Source organism: Nyctereutes procyonoides, unplaced genomic scaffold (genome assembly GCF_905146905.1).
Source record: "Nyctereutes procyonoides isolate TBG_1078 unplaced genomic scaffold, NYPRO_anot_genome, whole genome shotgun sequence".
NCBI classification, from domain to species: Eukaryota; Metazoa; Chordata; class Mammalia; order Carnivora; family Canidae; genus Nyctereutes; species Nyctereutes procyonoides.
Window position 1 is genome coordinate 771,470 of NW_026575152.1, and position 22,805 is coordinate 794,274.

Sequence of the window (22,805 nt, forward strand, 5' to 3'; positions counted from 1 at the left end):
AGGTGGTATTACATGCTGCAACTCATTCATTATCATCAAACCAACATTCCAATGACCTTGACTTATGAGTGAGGGCTTTAGTTTGCAACTGGTATGGTGCTTGAAGTCTATTTTTATAGTATACTCAAAACTTTTGCTTATGTAATAGTCCCATTGTGTTTTTCACATCAGTCACAACTTATTGCAGTATTTTATGTAAATTCAAGGGCATATTCACAATATAATTCTTCTGACATTTATTTCTATCTGGAAGTTAGACACATTCAGGCAGAAATTACATTCTTTCCAAAGAAACTATACAGTTTATTGTATCTAAAGACTATTAAAATCTTAGCATAAGATAATTTAGATGGGCTAAAAATCACTTTTCCTGGATTTAGAAAAAAATGTCTAGTCTTTCTAGATCTAATTCAGTGTGCAAGGTTTTATTTCAGAAAAACACAAATTGCCTTGATTACCAATTATGCAATCTTTTCCCTAAATCAGTAGGGAGATTTACAGTCACTGTCAACTCTTGACTTTCATAGCACTCCACATGCTTGTTTAAAAGGCTGAATTTTAATCTATACTTTAATGCATTATGTTTCTACTAAATTTAAACAACTTTTTAAAACTTGCATTTTGCCATTAACTTACATATTTGATCTTAGATGTATCAGGAGCTTATACATAATTAGCTTCCCTTACAGAAATTTTTTTTAATAAAAATAATAAATATTGAAAAAACTACACAATCATTCATGTTTTAAATGTAACTAAAATCTTATAATGTTATCTATTTAGTATTGTTTTTAATGTCTAATAAGAAAGGCAAATTTGTGTTAAGACTTAACACTTAAGCCTATTCTTCTTCTTTTATAATGCACATTTTCTTTTCTTCCTTTTCACAATAAAGGTTTATATATAGAAGATTCACTATCTTTCTTAAATAACAATATAAAATAAGAAGAAACATCTAGACATCTTTGGCCAAAGAAGTATTTCTCAGCCATGAGGAATTCTAATATTGTGTAACATAGCAGAACTTTAAAGGCATTTTGAAATGCACAGACTTAGGAAATGTCATAAAAATACCATTCCGATGGTCCAACCACATAATATTATTCGGACAGTACTTGTATTACAATTTTCTTTCTAAGGAAGTATTACATACTAGGCACACAATTTCATAGAGTACTTTTAATTATACCACTTTGCCTGATATAGAAAATTAAACTACATATCAAGAAATTGAAAAGTTTTTGTGTTTAAAAAAAAAAAACAAGAATTACTGACTTGTCCTTTTTTCCTGGTCTGCAGTTAGGTTAGAGGAAATAATGTGTATGCATCTATTCATTTAACCACCCACCCATTCCCCCTTGCCATACTCATTCAATACATATTGAACGTCTACTATGAAGGCCAGATATTGTAAATATAATGACTGATTCACCTTCATTTTCAATGAATAAAATCTCCTTGAAAACACAAAAATGTTCTTTATATTATAACTGTATTTTTATAGTATTCAAAAAATATATACTTATATTATTTCATTCATATAATGCACACAACTATACAATTATGTATGTAAGTTTTATTGTAAGTTTGCAAGAAAAATTAGTATATATGAATGTATCCTAAGGTCCCGCCCCATTTTCAAAAAGCAGAATAGTGGGGGGATTTGAAAATGTAACCCCTTTCTATTGTGTTCACTTATTTTAACTATGATGAAAAATTTAGTGGCTGAGTCTGACTTCTAATATTTTCAATTTACATTTAAAGAAATAGGAAGTGAAGTTGGCAAAAAATATTATTGTGTTTCCATTTTCTACCTCTGATAGTAATGAACCAAGCTACTCTTATATGGACACATTAGAGTAGCAAATTGAAAACTTGAACATTAATAAAAGGAGACAAGAAACTGCCAGTAAAAAAGTATGAAAGTAGAAAATTTGTCATCTTCTAGGGAAAGAAAAATCAAACCCAATATGAAAAAAATGGCTGCTAGTGCAAAAGTAATGAGCAGTGAAGCCTAACTATAAAATGTTTAATGCTTGGAACTACATAGTGCATCCATTAATATACTTCTATGACATGAATATGATAGGTCCTTATCTTGTATAAAGTGCAACCTGGAATTAGGTTTGGAAATCTTCATGAATTCTGTGAAGCCACTACGGTTCACCCATTCTCTAAAAGTGTTGTAAAGTTCAGCAGTAACTAAAGTCCCAGTTCAGTGTTTTCCAAATAACGTGACGTTGCTAGTTTAGCTACTCATAAGGCTTTAGTTACTTTGAAAGAGGAGGCAATAGATCAGAAAAGTCAGATGTGGTATATAACTTCTTCCCATTGCCCACATCAAACCACCCTAGGGTGTGAAATGAGCACCCCAGGTCAGTATGTCAATTCCCAAGGCAATGGGAATGAACTGCCACTACACAACCCCCAAGCTGAGACATCTCCAAGTTTAGAAGAAATTGACATAATTAAAATTTGTATCCCTATAGATATATGTTCTCAGAGGATTTAAAATAGCATCCCTTCCCTTCCTGTATATTGTGGGGACAAATTTCGAAAATGTTTTGTGAGAGTAGTGAGGGCAAGAGGCTGTAGAAACACCTAGGAGATTGCTCAAGAGTGTTACTGCTCTGGGCTCCTGAAGCGATCTGTGTACTACCTTAGGACAGGGCTGTGCAAAAGCTGGCATTTTCCTGCCAAAATCCTTTAAGGCAAAAAGATTCTTAAAGGAAACACCGATTTTCTCCCTTCTGGAGCAGTTCAAACTCTGCAGCCTAGCCTAAGTATTAGAATCAATCTCAAAATCTCATATTAAAGAATAATGTGGTACTTATAAAGAAAATGAGCACTTAACTCTTTTTCTCCCTTTTTCTCCATCCCACCAATCAATAATGAGATGAAAATGCAAGAATATATTTTATTCCACTCTTCTACCGTAATTGTATACATGAACTTTAAACCTATGGTGAGACTAGCAAAATGAGGTTAGTTTTGTTTGTTTGCTTTTCAACACTTACACTTTATAGGTTCTATTTTAGTAATTTTCTAGAAGATTGTTATTTATTGTTATTTTATATTACAAAAAGAAATGAATCATGTAAGTGTATTCTGAATAAGAGAAAGATTCATAAGATTTCCAAATTTGTTTATATGGGGTCCAACATTTTTGAGGATGCAGAATGAAGAAGTTAAAGCAAGAGAAAACTTCAAATATTACCTATTTGTTTCACCCAGAACAATGATACTCACCTACATGACCTGGTGCCAGTAAAAGACTAAAATCCAGATTTCCCAAACTTCTGATTACCTACAATTACTTTGCTGAATTATGCTGATTGCATTAGCAGAGTTTGGAGAAAGATTGTCTGGTCACACATCCCAGCTTTCCCTACGTACTTTATAGCCTTGATCCTGTTAAAAAGTCAGTTAATGTCATTCCCATTTTCAGAATTCTCCAATGGCTTACCTACCATCTCACTCAGAGCAAACACTCAAATCCTCACGCATAAAGCCTGCAGAGTCAGCTCTCTCCCAGAGACCTTATAGACCATATATATATATATATATATATATATATATATATATATATAATTTCTCTGTCTCCACCAGATTGAAACCCCACCCAACCCCCAAGGTAGGGTCTGTTTATTTTTCTGTATTCTGTACATGGCTGTGTCCTCTGTGCCTGAAACAGTGTTTGGCATATAATAGGCAGTCAAGTACTTGCTGACTATTGAATTTCATACTTCATTTTCCTCAGACCAAATAACCACAAAAAGAAAGGGATAAGCCGATTTGTTCTGCCTAATATCTTAAAGGAATTCAGCCTCACTCAAAGCAGTTTAAATCATAATATTATTACATTTGAGTAACTATTCATATCTTTTAGAATCAGATTTTCTGCAAGATCTTTAAGTGATGACTAGGAGTGCTGACTGGTACATAATCTATGTTTCCCATAGTCAGGGTTAATCAGATAATAAAAATCCTGCTCCCCATTTAAACCATAAAATACAAAGCACCTACTCAAACAGGAGGGGTGTAAATCTAGGAAGCAAGAGAATACAGAATCATAAACCTAGATTTATTCAAACCAGGAGAATACAGAACCATAAAGAAGAGATAAAGAAATTTTCCAGGGGAAATTTTTTAAGTTCACTCTTTTGCAACCTACTGGTTTTATAATTCAACAGAAGCCTATATGACAGGAGATAACATAGAGAATAGATTCATATGTAAGGAACAATTTCAGGTGTATATGTTTAAAAATATATTTTATAAAATATATGTTCTAAAAACTCCATACATGCATGCACATGCATGCACACATGCACACAGACATGCACTCCAAAACCTGTCACATGGGATAAAATCCAAACTCTGCAGTTTTATACAATGCCTTCAAAATGTGAGCCAATTACCCCAGTCACATCAACTACTTTTGCTTTACTCACGTGAAGGTGCTGACACAGAAAGTATCACAGAGCCCTGGAATTATCGTGACTTCATATTTTCTGAATATATCAGTTCAATGAGGTATGTCAAAATTAACTTGGCTATCAGTTTTAATACATAATAAATGTGTGGATTTAGAGGATATAAAAAATAAAAGATTCCATCAAGATTAAAGGTCTTTAAAGTATGGGAAAAAAAGGCATTTATATATCTTAGGGAGTCAAAAAATATATAAAATCTAATCAAGTCATGTACAAATGTGGGAGAGTTACAGACTTAACATAATTAGATCAGAGACCCATATCACATAAGTCCTTCCAATTTATAAAGTTATGTTAAAAGATTATTTCTAGACCTCAGTATATTCCAATATAATCCTGAACAAAGCCTTTTAATATCTTGGCTCAGTATCCCCCAAACTTCTGCAGATTACCTTATTATTACTTTAATAGAAAAAGATTCTTTTAAATCTAGAGGGATTCCAAATTAATAACAGATATTTTTAAGAGAATAAAACCAGACATGTTTATATCTTGGTGTTAGATATATTACTACTTTATGTACTAGTCAAGTTCAAAATCTGTCTACTTGTAATGTGCCTAATTGAGGAATATGATTGAATAACTAATTTAGATGCTTTTTTAACGCAGAAATTTTATTAAGTGTATTTATCATATTGGCACTTATACAAAAATTTAAGAAGCCACATGTTTATGAATCTATTAGAATACTTAGGACATTTTGTTAGTTGTATAACTGAGGCAGAGTATTCGGAAAGGTAATCATACATACTAACTTACAACTGCACTTTAAAATATTTGAAGGTATTTAATTAACTCTTTAAGTGAGACCAAATATTCGAAGTTTTATTCATTTTTTAAGATTTTATTTATTCATGAGAGAGAGGCAGAGACATAGGCAGAGGGAGAAGCAGCCTCCTTGCAGGGAGCCCAATGTGGGGCTCCATCTCAGGACTCCGGGATCACGTGCTGAGCCAAAGGCAGAAGCTCAGCCACTGAGCCACCCAGATGTCCCAATATTCAAAGTTTTAAAAGTGTTAAAACAGAAGGAGGACAGCGAGATTGAAAAAAAGAGAGAGAGACTGACAACTAAAGGCTTTATAAAGGTAAAATCTTAGTAAGGAAGTAGATATTTTGACTTGTCACTTTAATAAGTTGTATGCTAATTTTAAAACCAAAGCGACTCCTACATCATCTTTTCTGTTCACAAAGACCTCCCTTAAAGACACCAAAGAGGCATTATGAAACATTCTTTAACTTCCTTGCGTAAAGTTCTTTTTTTCCTATGATTTTATAATAAAAATGTTCCTGTATCTGTAAAAATTCTTCCGCTTTTCTATTTAAAACTCTTTCCTTCAGTAGACCATGAGCTGCTTATAAAGGCTTTTGTATTCTGATTCTCTACTCAAATAAAATTTAATTGAAATAGCTGGATCCTTTAATAGCTGGATCCATCCTGACGCTGCTTTCTAAATAATGTGATGCTTTGCTCTGCCCATAACATTGCTGCTACCTCTGCTGTGTAGCCATTTCTTCCTTTGCCCGTTAGGAGTGAGCACTTCCCAGCCCTGCGAACTGTTCCTCCACCCTGTGTTGTGCCCTTGCCAGCTCTCCCTCAGAGATCTCATTTAGTCTCACAGTTTTTACCGCTGCCTCTCAAATCAATACCACTACTTCAATCTCTGCCTTTGAACGCCAGCCCCGCATTTCTGATTACCTGTCAGACATTTCTATTGAGATTTCTTATCTCATCAAGTAACATGGCTTACAATAAAAGTCAAAATCATTCCTTCGAAGCCAACATATTCCATCCATGGTTTTCTCAATTTTTAGCAGGAGCAGCATTATTCTTCCAGTAACCTACTACTGAAAACATGGAATCATGATTGGCATCTCTTTCCATCCATGTCTTCACATTCTCAGTGAGTCTCCTTGAGCATTTAATGTTCTATTATCAGTCCTTTTCTACCATTCTCTCTACTGCCATCATCTCCTCCCCTCTCTGCCACCATAGGTCAGGTCCTGACCATCTCCCATATTTAGCAGTTGGCTAACTGTTCTCTCCAAATGACTTCTTTCACTATTGTAATAATCTTACAACTTGCAAAAAACATGTTATTGCCAGGGTGATCTATCAAATTGATCCACATTGTTCCTCTGATCTACCTTAAATACAAAGAGCCCAAACACTTCAGCCATAAGTTTAAATGCTCTGCATTCTACATCATAATTCCCTATCTTATTCCTATTTGCTTTAATGGATGCTCTACTCCAGGAGCTGGCACACTTCCCTTTTATTTTTAAATTTGTATTTATTTATTCGACAGAGAGAAAACACAAACAGGGGGAACAGCAGAAAGAAATGGAGAAACAGGCTCTTCGCTGAATAGGGACCCAATGTGGAGCTCGATCCCAGGACCCTCTGATCATGAGCTGAGCCAAAGGCAGATGCTTTATCAACTGAGCCACCCAAGTGCCCTATGCTTTTTCTTATAAAAAGCCAGAAAGTAAATATTTCAGGCTTTGTGGGTCAGTCTATGGTCTTTGTCTCGACTACTCAGCACCACCATTATAGTACAAAAAGCAGCCATTATAATACGTAAACACATGGATATGGCTGTGTTCCAATAAAACTTCATTTAAAAAAAGAGAGGGAGAGAGAAAAACTCACCAACAATAGGTGGGGGTACTGATTTGACAGGAGACCAGAAAAAGCCCACACCTGTGTCTAATCGAATCACACTTATCTTCTCCCTTTCTTCAGATTCAATCGCCTTCTCACTTCCATAGACTTGTTCACATCTCATATGTCCCCTCTTTTCTGATCATGGAAATCTTATGCATCTCTTTTGGCCTAATATTCTCTTTGGAAACTTCTCTTAATACTCAATTCTAGGGATCCCTGGGTGGCGCAGCGGTTTAGCACCTGCCTTTGGCCCAGGACGCGATCCTGGAGACCCAGGATCGAATCCCACGTCGGGCTCCCGGTGCATGGAGCCTGCTTCTCCCTCTGCCTGTGTCTCTGCCTCTCTCTCTCTCTCTCTGCGTGACTATCATAAATAAATAAAAATTTAAAAAAAAATACTCAATTCTATTTTTCCTCAAAACTTCAGTAGATTTTCCCTCTCTTAATCTCTTCATTCATTAAAGAAACACTTATTACTCACATACCAGGCACTATTATAGAAACTAATACTACAAAGATGAGCAGGCACTGTAGGACTAAGTCTTGTGTGAATGGAGTGGAGGTGGAGATGAAAGTCTTGGTGAGTTAGAATGGCTTCCCTTCATTTAATAGATGTGATGAAACTATGGATAGCACATTTACAGTTGGCTAATATAGTCAAAATGTATCTAAATTTAGAAAGCAATGGTAAAGAATAATCACATTATAGATATATTTTAAATTACCTCTATATTTAAAAATTAACTATAGTTATTTTAAAGTTTTTATAACAAATAGCTAATAAGCACTTAAAATATTAACTAAGCATAAGTGATATTATTTTTAATTGCCAACTAAAAGTTTAAAGCCCAAGTGTCTTATGATTTGTTATAACATTAAATTATAAATAATAACAAACTACATATATAGAGTAAAAAAAAAAAGATAAACTAAAGGACATCCACTGGTAATCCTCTATTTGCAAGTATGCTAACTTTGCTAGAGCCATGTGTCTATTTATTTTTCATTGTGGCACCATGCAGCTATTTTGCAAGTAAAATTAGTAGACACATTAAATACTTTCAACTTGTTTAATAGCAATTCTAAGTTGAAGTGAAATAAAACAAAAGGTTTATTTCTAAACATAGAAAGGCAAATATATATATATCTTAAAAACAAAATAAGGGGTACCTGGGTAGCTCAGTTGGTTAAGCAACTGAATCTTGATTTTGGCTCATAGCATAAGGACATTTATGTGTGCCCACCATCTTTTCCAATAGATCATACACTTATAGGGAGCAAGGATCATAAGGGGTATGTTTTGCTATCCATTTTGCTTTTTATAGCATCTATTGAAAATATTTGCTGATGACTACAGAAGCCAAAGATATTAGAGAAATACTTAAATTATTATAAGGTCTGATTTTTTTTAAAGCATAGGAGTAGTAGTTTTGCTAATTATTCTGTATTTGATTTAAAATCAGCAAGTATATGCAGTATATATAAGAAACTATAAATAAAAGAAATAAGAAACTATATCTGCTTTAGCAAGGCTGCAGGATACAAGATTATAGACAAAAGTTAATTATATTTCTGTATATTACAATAAACAATCCAAAATAAAATCAATAAAACAATTCCACTTAGAATCAAAAAGTATTTATGAATGAAATTAACAAAAGAGGTACAAGACTTGGATGCTGAAAACTACAAAATGTTGTTGAAGGGAGTTAAAGATCTAAATACATGGAAAATCAGCACATGTTCATGGATTGAAAGACAATACTTTTAAGATGGTAATACTCTCCAATTTGATGTACAGATTCAAAACAATGTCTATCAAAAATCTTAGCTGCCTGTTTGGCAGAAATTCACAAGCTGATCATAATGTTTACTGGAAAATGCAAAACAATCTTGAAAAAGAGCAAAGCTGAAGACTTACATATTCCAATTATAAACTTACAGCAATCAGGACAGTGTGGTATTATTATAAGGCCAGACATATAATAGAACAGAGCTGAGGGTCCAGAAGAATAGATTCACATTTTTAGTCAATTGTATTTTGACATAGGAGCCATGGACATTCAACGGGTAAAGAACAGGTTGTTTTCATCAAATGACGCTGGCACAACCAGAGGTCTACATGCAAAAGAATAAAGTTGGGCCTCACCCTCACAGAATGTGCAAATATTAACTCCAAATGGATCACAGACTTAAACGTAAGAAGTTAAAACTGTAAGTCTTAGTAGAAAACTTAAGTCTTAGTGATATTGAGCTAGATAATGGCCACTAAAAAACGTAAATCAAAATACAATGAGATATCACCTAGCACCCTCTAGGATTGTAATAATAATAATAATAATAATAATAATAATAATAATAATAATAGATAATAACTAGTCTTGATGAGAATGTGAAGAAATTGGACCCCTCATACATTGCTGATGGGGATGTTACACAGTACGGTCACTGAAAAAACAGTTGGGTAGTCCTCAAAATGTTAAACATATAGTTGATCAAGAGAAATGAAAAAATCCAAGTATCCATAAGAAATGAAAAAAATATGGTCACATGAAACTAGTACATAAAAATTCATAGCAGCATTATTCATAATAGCCAAAAAGTGGAAACAAATCTAATATTCATCAACTAATGGATAAGCAAATGAATTAAATCCAGACCATGGGATATTATTTACCAATAAAAAGGAATGAAATACCAACCCATGCTACAACAGAGGTGAGTCTTGAAAGTATAATGCTAAGTGAAAGAGGTCAATGATGAAAACCCACATATTGTGTGTTTCTATTTATGTGAGATGTACAGAGTAGGCAAATCCACAGAGAGAGAAAGTAGATTTGCAGTTGCCAGAGTTTGGGGGAAGGAACAAATGGGGAGTGACTTCTATTGGGTACAGGGTTTCTTCAGATTTAAGGTTAAAAATATCTTTAAAATAGATAATGGTGAGGGCTGGACAATGTGAATATACTGAAACCACTGGATTTTACACTAAATATCATCATATTTGAAGTATAACTCAAAATAGCTGGTATATTTTTGAAAATCTGAACTTGATTCAGAAAATGGAATAGGTTTCTTTTTCAGAAAATAACAAACAAAATAAAATCTCAGACTAGACTCTATGGCACAGACACAATATTTTTTTCTGAAAAGCTAAATTATTCTCAAGATTCTAGTCCTGTAGCCAGAGCCAGCATTTATGCACAGCCAACCCTCCTATCAAAGAAATGTAATTCTTAGAATAGCTTCAAAGTTTCCTAGTTCCTTCTTGTAAATGGAAGCCAGAGCTAAGAAGGTACTCGTTTCTCTCACTCACTAGAGTGTTAAGTTTCTGTGGCCATTCCTAAAATTCTGCAGTGGAGCTAAATAAAACCTTATAAGATTGAAAAGTGATGTGAAATGAAATTCATGGATGAAATTCATGGATTATCCAAACTCTCAAAACTGTTTACTTCTTTTTTCTTAAGTCTGCTAGCGATCCTTCTGAGAAGTTACAGTAATAAATACATTCAAGCTGCCTTTCAATTTTTCTCATTTCCTCAAATCTAGTCTTGTAGTTCTGAGTCTTAATGGCAAGACTGAAAATGTTATTTTGTGCCAACTTGTAGACCAACTAGTCTGTATACAAAAGTGAACAAAACAGTAATAGACTCTGTTTTCTAAAGGCTTAACGTTTAGTGAGAGCACCATGCATCAATTCTCACTCTTAACAGTCACTATCCCTCATATCCTGTTTAATTTATATTTTCACAAAATTTGCCACTTGATGAACCCTTACATTTGTTTGCTCTATTTGTTTATTGTTTGCTCCTCTGCCTTAGAATGACAGTTCCATGAGAGTAATGAAATACTCTGATTTCTTCCATAATGAATCCTCAACAATGCCTGGTACATGGAAGATCAATAATTTTAACTGAATGAATTCACAGAAACAACTTTTAGGGAAATTTTGAATGCTACCTGTTACATAAGGAGCTGTGCCCTTAGGTAATATTCAGAGACAGTATATCTGGATTCTGGTCCTAACTTCAAAACCTACTCCAACATGTATAATATCTTGAATATACTATTTATTAGCCTGATCTTCAAGTTATTCTTCTGTAAAAGAGAGAAACTTATTTCTGTTCTATTTTCAGAATATGTATTCAAATAAATGAATGTGTGTGAAATTACAAAATACTACAAAGACATAAATGTGATTACTAGACTATGCCTTCCTTGATCAGATTATAACAATTATGTACTGACGTTGAGTTTTGTAAGTATTAAATTGCATAGGCAACACTCCTAAAGTACCATTAAAAAACCTTATTTTTTTGTGTGTCTCATAATCCTTTTATTCTTCAGAGTTAATTTTCCTTTACTCTCAGATAAAATTCAGACAGGACCCATGATTTCTCTGCTTATTCTTAAGCAATAAACTGACTAATGGTCACATTTTTAATTCAGTGATTTAAAAATCTCTAGCCTTAGTGAAAATTCAAACTCTGATACAGATTAGATATTGAGGCTTCTCTCCCTCCTCCAACATGCAGGTAGGATATTTACAGCTGAGGACATTTGGTTGACTTTTTTTCTCATTCTCTAACCATCTATTTTATGACTTTTGCCCCCTTAGCTTCCTAACTGGGGTTTCTGGCTCCTTCACAGTTGAAGCACAGGAAGGCAGAAGAGGAAAAAGAAAACCAAGAAAGTTATTTCTTTATGTTCCAGGTCCTGGATGTACAACTTTCATAGGTTCTTTGGAAACCACAACACTTAAGCTTTCTCTTCCCAACACGCATTTTCATGGATGTTCCTATCACACAGAATTTGTATCTATTCTCACTGATTGCTAACTTCTTCCCCAATCCTTAGGATACTGGCGGTACCTCCGGATTCTTTAACAAAGTTTCTCTAGTGAGATCTATTTGTTACTATATGCAGCCTTTAGGATGGGACCTAAAATGACCCAGACAAGAGATATTCTATCTTCTGTACGTCTAATACCTCATCCATAGGACACACGTATAACTTGCCCTATGAACACTATGAATTCATATTACATAATGTAGCATCAGTCTCTCCTTCAATCAGCTATCACAGACCAGTTACTCATGATTAAGGGGCATGAATCAGCCACTAGGCTTCTGTCCTTTAATCTACAGGACATACCTATCACATTTTCCAGTTAGACTCTCTCACACCCTCTCTCTTGACTGAGGTGGAGGCTGAAACCTTCTCCAACTCTGTGGTGGAAGTTGGGTGGGTGGGGTGCCTCAGTAGAAGGACTCATGGTGACCTAATAGCTTTCTCTAAAGAAATTCTTCAAAACTCTTAACTTCCAATACACTTATATCCTCTATGTGAGTAGGGCACTTAAGAATTTAAGTTATTGCCCCCTCCTCTGACAAATTTTTGTTTTGGTATTGTATCCATTTTAGAAAGTCATCTGTATTGCATCTTGATGTCACAAAAAATCTTTTCAATTCACCATCCTGTTACATTTTTAGCCGTGAAATCCTATGGCCTCCAGCATGTGCATGTAGATAGATAGTTTAGGTCCTCACTGCCTTAAAATAGTTTTTACTTTGGTTTTCTAGCTCATCTTTTGGCCTATTGTTTTTTCTTCCTCAACTACATTTTGCTAGAGAGTCAAGTTCCTTAAATACTACTCCATGCAAGAAACATACTTGCTTAGAGGAATTTAATAGCTTCACTTGCTTACTTGGGAAAAAGAATCTGAATACTTCAGCATCCTGCTGTGCCTACCTTCTTTGAGGGTGAAACAGAAGCTGATTATGGCAAAGGCATCATTCCTAAAGGATTATAGAAATCATATGTAAATCTCAGAAAGCCTGGGAAACAAGAAAAGTAGGCTTTTACTACAAATGGCAACAACTCTTTCCTGTCCCTTCCATGGTGTGCTGAGAGGCAGCCCAGGATGTGATCCTCTTCTTCATTAACAATCTGCCCAAGAGAGAACAGGACTTTCTTTTCTACATATTTGAGTCCCTGAAAGGATATTTGAGTGAAGTTTGGGTTCTAAGTTTTACTGAATTCTCTGCTTTAGTGCTGCTTATAACAACATCCTCCAGTTAGTTTTTCAAGGGAGACCACTTAGTAAGACTTATTGCCTCAGTAGAATTTACAAATAAAGAACAACATTGAATGTCCATAATCTTCATTTAGTCCCAGAAAATTACACTTCCCTAAACTCCTCCCCAACTGTACACTTCAATCTTCAGTTGCCACTCTGTAATATTTGATTTTATTTGACTTGTTATTTGTCTTGATGATTCTCCAGTGAGCTTTGTCCATCTTAATGTGAAATTTCTGCACCCAAATGTTGACTAACAAGAACAGTTTAGTCAATACAGACGAGGCCTTCTAATTTCAGATGAGGAATTTAACTCTCTGCTAAATTAGGCCATGGCTCCTCAACATTAGGACAGTGGTTTTCTACACAGTAGAATTATCCAGAAAGCTTTTTAAAAAGCCAGGTCTCATCCCAAGAGACTGATTTAATTGATCTGGGTTGGTAAGCAGGCACTGGGTATTTATTTTAACAGCACCCAAGTGATTAAAGGTACAACAAAGCTTAAAAACTACTTCATTGGGCTGACCACAATTTTATTCTAGACATGAAAATTCTAGAGTCTTCCTAGCATTGACTAAAATTATCTTGCATTATGTCTGGATATGACCCTGAATTAAAAGATACTGACATGCTAATTTTTCTTCTTGATTTCAAAATTATATATCTGTAGAAATATGGTTTCAGGAAATAGATTCCATCATTATCATAATTTTATGATGTTCAGTCATAAAACTTGTATTTCTCCTCATCAGTTGAAAATAGGCACAGGAAAGGAAGAACCATTCACTCAGTTCTCCATCAATCTAACAGAACATGGGCTCTGAAGATCACGCAACAAGCCTTTCTTTCTTCTTTTTTTAATTCAACTCTCTGAGATGATGGGTGTGCTTTGGTTTAGTGCTTTTATATTTTTCTCACCAAGATACCAGTTGCCAGTTTAGATATCTGGCTGCAATTTAGTTAAGTTATTGGTCTTTCTTTATTCTATGTATTCATTTGTATAATTATATCTTCTCTGACTTCCCCCCAGCCTGAGCTAGGTAAAATGTAACATGCAAGAGGTGAAGGAACTACCTAACAAAATCTATATCTAATTAAAATCTATTTTTATTTCACCAAAATCATTGTGGGAGACCTTATTTCAGCTAATGATATAGTCCTGTGATGTCTTAGATTCACCCTACCCTATAGCTGAATTTATCTTACCCTATAGTTTTTGTTTTTTTGTTTTTATGAACTGAATGTTTGTATCCCCCCACCCCAATTTATATGGGGAAGCCCAATGTGACTATATTGGGAAATAAGGCCTATGAGGAGGTGGTAAAGTTTAGGTGAGGTCATAAGGGCCTCACCTTTACTATAAAATTATTGAAGAAATGAACATGATCTACACATCCTGAAATAGATTTAGAAACAAAGTCTCCTTTTATCCATAAATTACAAGCTTCCTGCCAAATTTACTGGATTGTTTAGGAATAAAATACCATTTGCAATCTCTCTATGCCTCTCACCTTCTGAGTGTCAACTTTATTCTGTCAGTCTGGTTATCTCCAAGAAGCAGGTTATCTCCACCTTTGGGCTTTTATTCTTAAGCTTTAAAGCTTAGGATCAAAAGGAGAGAGATCCCTTTCTCACAGTGGAAACCTGTGAGAAAGGGAAAAATGCTGGGAAAAATTCTGGTTGATTTATCTTGGCTGACAAGTTTATTACTGGACCATGGGATCTACAAGGCTGGTATGAGAGATGCCATGATTGGTCCAGCTTAGTCATAAACTCAAATCTTTGAGTGTGTATGTGTATGAGAGAGAGAGAGAGAGAATGGTGGTGCTATTATGGATATATAAAAACAACACAGATGGCTCACATAATATGCCTAGGGATGATATTTCTTTTTCTCTCTCCTATAACTAACAGTGTTACAGGCTACATTTCAGTTGCCTCTCTATAGAATGAGTATCTCCTACAATTTCTAAATTAATCACTTCATATTCATTTGATAAAGTGGTTCTACAGATCGTTCACAACATAGTTGGATTGAAGAGATTAGGGAGTTAAGAAAAATTAAATGAACAATTTTCCTAAATCTAGTATGTAGATGATAGCACCTGTCCTCCATCTGTTGTAAATGGATTTGTTTTTCAGTAAATTGAGACAAGTTTTTACATGTTCCAACTGTAGGCAAACTGTGGACTTTATCTTTTTAGCTCCTGATTCAACAGCAATACTTAGAGCCCAAATGAGCTTTGAACACTTTCATGAGGGAACAGGCAAAATGGAATCCTGAAGAGACTACCAGGAATTTACATAATTTTAACTTTATTGGACTTTGTAAAATCATAATCAAACTTAAACAATAGGTCTTTGCATGGGACTCAGAAGCAATAATCGGAATAAACATAGACACTAAGAGCATATCTCTGGGAAACAACAACAACTGTGGAACACAGGAACCAGAGGTCAACCAGGAAGCTTATTTCTCCTTCCCATACTTAGGATATATGCTCTAGATTTGATATCCTCAAGAGAATTTTCAATTTAAGGCTTAAAAGTATCTCCTCATACAGCCTGTTTCATTAGAAAGCTTAACTTCAAAGAAAAAATAAGATTATTTTTACCACTGTTTAAAGCCTCAAAGGAGCTAATCCTCATCTTGTTAACCATAATTTTGCTATGACCTTATCCAGATAAGATCACTTTATAACCTATATCAAATAAAGAAATTCCTGAAAATGACAGAAGCATTACTAAGTATATAAATTACTTAAACTACTGGGTTCCTAGTGTCATATTTAATGAATAATAATTGGATGTATTGCATTCAATATTTCTTGTGATAAAAATGATAAAGAAGCCAAAATAATAATATTTTATTTACATATTTCAGTGACTGTTCTTGGATCTTTGAATCTCTGCACAAAAATCCCTTCTGCACTGAACTGGAGTTTTATATAGGATCCCTATTATTTGCTGCCTGAATGTAACATGAATTTTAATAACATTGCAAAAAACAAGTTCAGCAAGAATCATCACAGATCTGATAATAATTTCAAGTGATACAAAACAGGACTCTTTCTTTTCAACTGCCTAAAAACAAACAAATTCATTTTAATGAATTGAAACCACTTTTAGCTGACTTTTATGCTCCTATTCCATAGCCATTAAGACGATAAATGTGTTTCTCTGTAATGATTTAGAGTCTTTGTCACAAACTAGTAGTAGCCTGCTTTTGAAGGACAGAATGTTTCATTTTTTTACAATGGTTTTTATCTGAATAGTTGTTTCTGACATTCCTTTTCAAATTACTAACTCCAACACATAAAAAAGATACAGAAATTAAAATCTGTAAGATTTAAAAATCAGGATCATCATCCAGCTGGACTCTGGGAAGATGATCCACTAATTATAAGGCAAATGAAATTAGTTTGAGGAACATACACATGAAGGCAGGTCAAATTATCTATTTAATCCTAATATGATATATTAGGATTTAAGCATATTTAAAATGTAATACACAATTATTTAAGGCGTCACAAATCAATGGGAAGGGATGAATTTTTGACTATAGATAAAATTGTTCAATTACTTTGAACAAAATATTAATTTAGTTCTTCATAAAATACAAACAAAAACTTAAGATGGATAGAGAAAATAATTGTTGATATTCAAACCATAAAAAGGGTTGTGGAAGGAGCAAGTCTCTGTAAGTCTGGTTTCTTGCTGGGAAAGGCTTTCACTATTTAAACTTTAGTATATAAAAGCATAAGGGAAGGAATTTGACTGTATTAAAATTACAACTTCCTGTGAGTCAAAACAAAAATGAATAAAAAGCAAATCATCCATTAGAGGAATATTATAAAAAAATGACAAAGGGTAAAAAACCTTAGCATGGAAAGTTCTAACAAAAACTGATAGAAATGCTATGCTTGCAAAATATAAATGAGAGAGGAATATGTATAACCAAAAAAAAAAAAAGGAAGAAAATCTATGCTTATTTGACACTAATAATAATAGAAATGCAAATTGATCTCATTTTTTCCCCTGTAGTTATCAAGAGTTTACAACAATGTGACTCCTTAGTACTGACAAGTGGACTAAAGAGGCAGAGTTCTGTAAATAGACACCCTCATATAGCTGCTTGAGGTACGGGAAACTTCTTGAAAAAAAGAAAACACTGGAAATAACATTTAAAAGCTTTCAAAAAGTGCTATACGCTTTAGTAAAGCAATTTCAGTTTTGGAAATCTATTCATTGCATTCATTACAACACTTAAAAGAGTAAAAATGGAAAAAAACCTAAACACTCAAAAATACAGGAATATTTGCATAATTTAAGTTATGACCATAAAATATATCCATACAGGCTTGTAAAACATAATAATGGAAACCCACCAAAATATTAAAAGGATATTATTCAGAGTACTAAAATTATGGATGATTTTTCTTATTCCCCAAGCTTTCTATAAGGAATAGGTAATTCTTATATAATTGGACAAAAACAAATGATTTAAAAACCCCTGTAAATTGAAGTGGGGAATATATGTGTTTAATTATTTGAAGAACATCCAATTTCAAGGTATTTTATGTTTCCTTCTTGAATCAGCCTGGGACCTTAAAAAACTATGTATTAAGGTTACAATACCCTCCAGAATTGCCTTCTTGAGCATTCACAGTTATGTTATCAGCCTTTATCAAAAGATTATTTCAAAACAGCCATATTTATATTTGGTTTACAAATACAACCACTGAAGAGAATAAAGTCCTCTGTGGGACACTGCTTTTAGAAAGGGAATGCTAAGAAGGGGGACTAGCCTGTTTTATTATCCCCAAAATAATAAGACCTATGTAACTGACCATGTCTTTTTGGGCTTTTAAGATACTGGAACCAAATTCCCAAACTCAAATATCTTAATGATATTAGTTGACTTGAGTGTACTTTGATATTTTTGCTTCTTAGTTTTCCTTTATTAGACACACTGACTTAGTTCTGTTATATCATTTTTTTTACCGAATCTCTATTATTCATCTTAATACTTTAATATATATTTTATTCTTTTGGTTCACTCAAACACTTTGTAGAAGAAGCCAGAAGTTGTGTAAATAAGACCAGAAAACTATGGTTTGGCCCCTTGCCTGTTTTTTACGCAATCCTGAGCTAAGAATAGCTTTACATTTTTAAAGAATTATAAAAAATGCATACATACATATATCATAAGAAAAGACTATGCAACAGAGACCATAAATGTCTCACAATGCATAAAATATTTATAAAGAAAGTCTGCCAACCTCTGGATTAGGTAGATGGCTAGATGGGTAGTCAGCACATTGTTAGTGTGTCTATGAAAATTCTCCACAATAGGAATGCATACTCTCCTTCCAAGCTTCTCTTTTAATATAAGCATTTATTCAATTTACTATAATCAATATATTTAAGCTGATATTCAAGACTTGGCCCCTTAACCATGTCATGCCCACTCTCACCTTTTTAATCTCTGTATATAATTTATTCCATTTGGAAGTTTCCTTTATCCTTTCCTCTATTTTTTCCTGATGCTTGTTGCAATCCGAGACTTAGTGATTGCAAAATTATAGAATCTCACATAGTACTCACACCACGTAATATATTAGACATTTATAAGACCCTCTCATCAATACTGACTTGTATACATGCCTAGTCCCACAAAGAGGCTGAAAAACACTTAGGTGCAGTGATCACATTTATTTTTTTTTGTAGTTCCCAATATATCTAAATACTTTGAAGCTTCCTATAAATCAGTGTATCTTAAAGTGTAGACACCAACTTGTGGTGTCTACACTTTACACTGTCAACAGATTTTGAGCCCCTTTGAAAGTGTTCAATTATAATCTTTGGGACTGAAGTTTGTAAAATGCATCACGGGTGATTCTTTAACTAAAATTTGAGAAAGATAGACATATATCTGTTGATTCATTATATGTATACTGTGTCAGTGCATAGTTAATCCCAGTCCCAGTGATCTGTGATGAACAGGATGCTCAGTCTGGCACTGATCATTCATTATTCTCAAGCCCAAGTACCTACACATAGGTCACAGAAGTGTGTGCTGGTTGGGCCTTGGTGATTGTCTTTTTGCTTCTACAAGCCAACATTTCAGTAAGGACGAGCCCAGGATGTAAACTGCTGAGTATAGTCAAGATCTCAGCAGTGGGGATCTCTGGGAGTGGCTCAGCGGTTTGGCGCCTGCCTTTGGCCCAGGAGGGGATCCTGGAGACCCGGGATCGAATCCCACGTCGGGCTCCCGGTGCATGGAGCCTGCTTCTCCCTCTGCCTGTGTCTCTGCCTCTCTCTCTCTCTCTCTCTCTCTGTGACTATCGTAAATAAAATTAAAAAAAAAAAAAAAGATCTCGGCAGTGTAATTCTTGCCACCTTGTGTATCTTGTATTTCTATATTTATATTGATAGGATTTCAGGGAACATAGTTTATAATTCATTTCACCCAAAAGTGCCACAAGTGAACCAGAAACTCCATAATAATCCTATAATCAGCCTATTAGAGCAGTAGGATTTCTGCCCCTCAAGTACAACCGAGTATTGGTGACTACCGTATTATAAGACTGGTTATTAGGTTACAAAACAATGCTTTATATTTTTAGTGTTTGTAAAAACCAGATGTCACAACATAAAACAGTAATACCTTGAGTATAAGTAACGGTTGATGCTTCAATTCCTCTTCCCTTTTGCTTTATTTAAATTTGCTCAAATTAGGCGCGGAAGCCCGCGCGGAAACTCCGAGGCGCCGCGGAGCAAAGCCCGCCTGCAGGTGGCCTCTCCACGCCGTGCTCGTGCTCGTGCTCGTGCTCGTGCGCTCGTGCTCGTGCTCGGGGCGCCCCCGCCGCAGCCCTGCCGGCGGCCCCCCGCGCGGCGCTGCTGCCCGGAGCCAACGAGGGCGTGGGCTTCGCCATGGCGCGCGGCCTGGGCCGGCAGTTCTCGGGGGACGGGTGCTGGCGGCGCGGGACGGGGCGCGGGGCCGGGCGGCCGAGGGCCGGAGCCCGCGCTCCCACCTGCTGGCAGCGACGAGGAGCCGAGCATCCGCGCCCTGCGCGACCTCCTGCGCAAGGAGCACGCGGGCCTGGACCTGCTGCTGCTCAACGACGCGGCCACCGCCTTCAAGACTAGTGATCCCACACCGTTTCGCGTGCAAGCAGAAGTGACCAGGAAAACAAGCTTCTTTGGAACCTGAGGTGTGTGCACAGAACTGCTGCCTCTAACGAAAGCCCAAGGCAGAGTGGTGAATGTGTCTAGCGTGGTGAGTGTCCGAGCCCTAGTTTAAAAGCTGCAGCCCAGGACGACCCCAGAAGTTTGGAAGCGAGGACATCACAGAGCAGGAGTTGGTGGGGCTCCCGAACAAGTTCGCGGAAGACACAAAGAAAGGCGTGCACAGGAATGAGGGCTGGCCTGATACCGCCTATGGAGTGACAAAAATCGGTGTCACTGTCCTGTCCAGAATCCATGCCAGGAAGCTGAGCGAGCAGAGGAGAGGTGACAAGATCCTCCTGAATGCCTGCTGCCCTGGGTGGGTGAGAACAGACATGGCAGGACCTAAAGCCCCTAAGAGCCCCGAAGTAGGAGCAGAGACCCCTGTCTACTTGGCCCTTTTGCCCTCAGATTCTGAGGGGCCTCATGGAGAGTTTCTTACGGAGAAAAAAAAAAGTTGAACAATGGTGAACTTAATTCAGGCCTTCATCCACAGAACCCTTTAGGATAACCCCCTCCTTTGACCAAAAGGATTCTTCCATTTTCAATAATAAGCCTTTCCACAGAAAAAGAGAAAGAAAAAGAAAAAGAAAGAAAGAAAGAAAGAAAGAAAGAAAGAAAGAAAGAAAGAGAAAGGAAGAAAAGAAGAAAAGAAAAAAAGAAAAGAAAAGAAAAGAAAGAAAAGAAAAGAAAAGAAAAGAGAAAAGAAAATTAAAAAAGAAAAGAAAAGAAAAGAAAATGTATAACATATCCCTATTAGCATGGAGTTAGAATAGGCTACTAATTGCATGAAGGTGTTTTTGATTTCTTCTGTAATACAGGGACAGAAAACATGAAATCATGAACCCAGAGATGAATAAATATTCATTTATTAAAAAAATATTCAAATTATTTAATGTAGTAGTATGCAAAGGGTGTCACCCTTTTAAGTTGCAAATTTCTAGTAAATAAAGAAATATCTAGTTAATTTTTCTTATATTTTAATACTCTATTATTTCTACTCATTATAGGATTTTCTTGTTTTTTTGAAAAAATATTATGGGCAATGTGCCCAAAAGGTGTGTTTTGATTATTAAAATTTGATATCATATAATAGATGACATCAGTTCCTCTTATACAGATAATATAGAGAATAAGAAAAAGCAATTGAAAGCATAAAGAAAATTTTATTTTCAAAATATAGTAATATAAGATTGATTTTGTAATAAACCCCATGGACTTATAGTTGATTAGACAGGCTAGTGAGAATCACCCTCTCAAGTGTGGCAAAGTATCAATACTTTTTATAACATAATTCGAAACTAATCATGAATTATATATAACTAAATAACAAAGTGAGAATAATTTAAAAGCTAATTTCAGTTTGTACAAATATAACCTACATAAAAAATTAATTCACCTAAGTTTTCCCATATAAACCAATAAAGGAAACTACAGACTTTGATAGCTCATAGGCAATGTGTTACGTTTGGAAAAAAAAACAATCTATTACCCTTCTAATACATTCAACTGTGCTTTACTAATGATAATGGCAGCAGAAATGCAAATATTCTTAATGCACACCTTGAATTACTTAGATAATATTAAATATAGCCATTTCAAAGAATTAAGAAAACAACTAGAATCCCAAAAGTGGTGATATGCAAGTATAAAAGAGCTATTTAGTTAATTCGCATTATAAAATTAATTAGGAAAACATATGATCATCACATTCACATTCCTTGGTAAAATACGAGGTAAAACATGTAACTGGATACCTTATTTTCTTCGTATGTTTATATACATCTGGATAGTCAAAGACTTTACATAAAAATTAAAAATATAAGTTTTGATGATCAAAGACGTTTTATTTATTTATATTTATTTATATAATTAGGTCTGCAATGAAACATACTTCTCTAAATTTTTCATTGAAATGCTACTGATGCAGCATAAGGTGCATATGTTTAGAGTATGCTCACTGATATATTTTGGCATAGGTATGCATTAATGAAACTACTTCAAAAATTAAGATAATAAACATATTTAAAGCTATTTTAAAAAGGCATATTGATATCCTCTTTAAAGTACTAGAAAACTAGCTGGTGAGAAGTCAAATACTCTGGGAGTTTAGTGCCTAATTATGATTAATATGGACATATCCATGAATTTATAGCAATATCATTAATTGGTAATCTATATTCATTAAACTACTGTGCCTTTTATTTCCATGATTTATTCATTCTGTAACTGAAAACCTGTATTTCCGACTCCCCTTCACCCATTTTGCCCATCCCTCCCACCCCCCTCTTATAAGTCAACATTCAGTTTGCTATCTGTATTTTTAAGTCTGATT

The 22,805-nt window shown here is 34.9% G+C and overlaps 1 protein-coding gene and 1 pseudogene across 1 annotated transcript in view; one reads left to right on the top strand and one right to left on the bottom strand.

Annotated features, from left to right (window-relative positions):
* LOC129501920 (carbonyl reductase [NADPH] 1-like) overlaps window positions 1–20,941 on the top strand; it is a 31,346-nt pseudogene extending 10,405 nt beyond the window's left edge.
* The window catches only part of GRID2 (glutamate ionotropic receptor delta type subunit 2), a 1,428,782-nt gene that overhangs the window by 448,078 nt on the left and 957,899 nt on the right, over window positions 1–22,805 (bottom strand). The window lies entirely within an intron of this gene.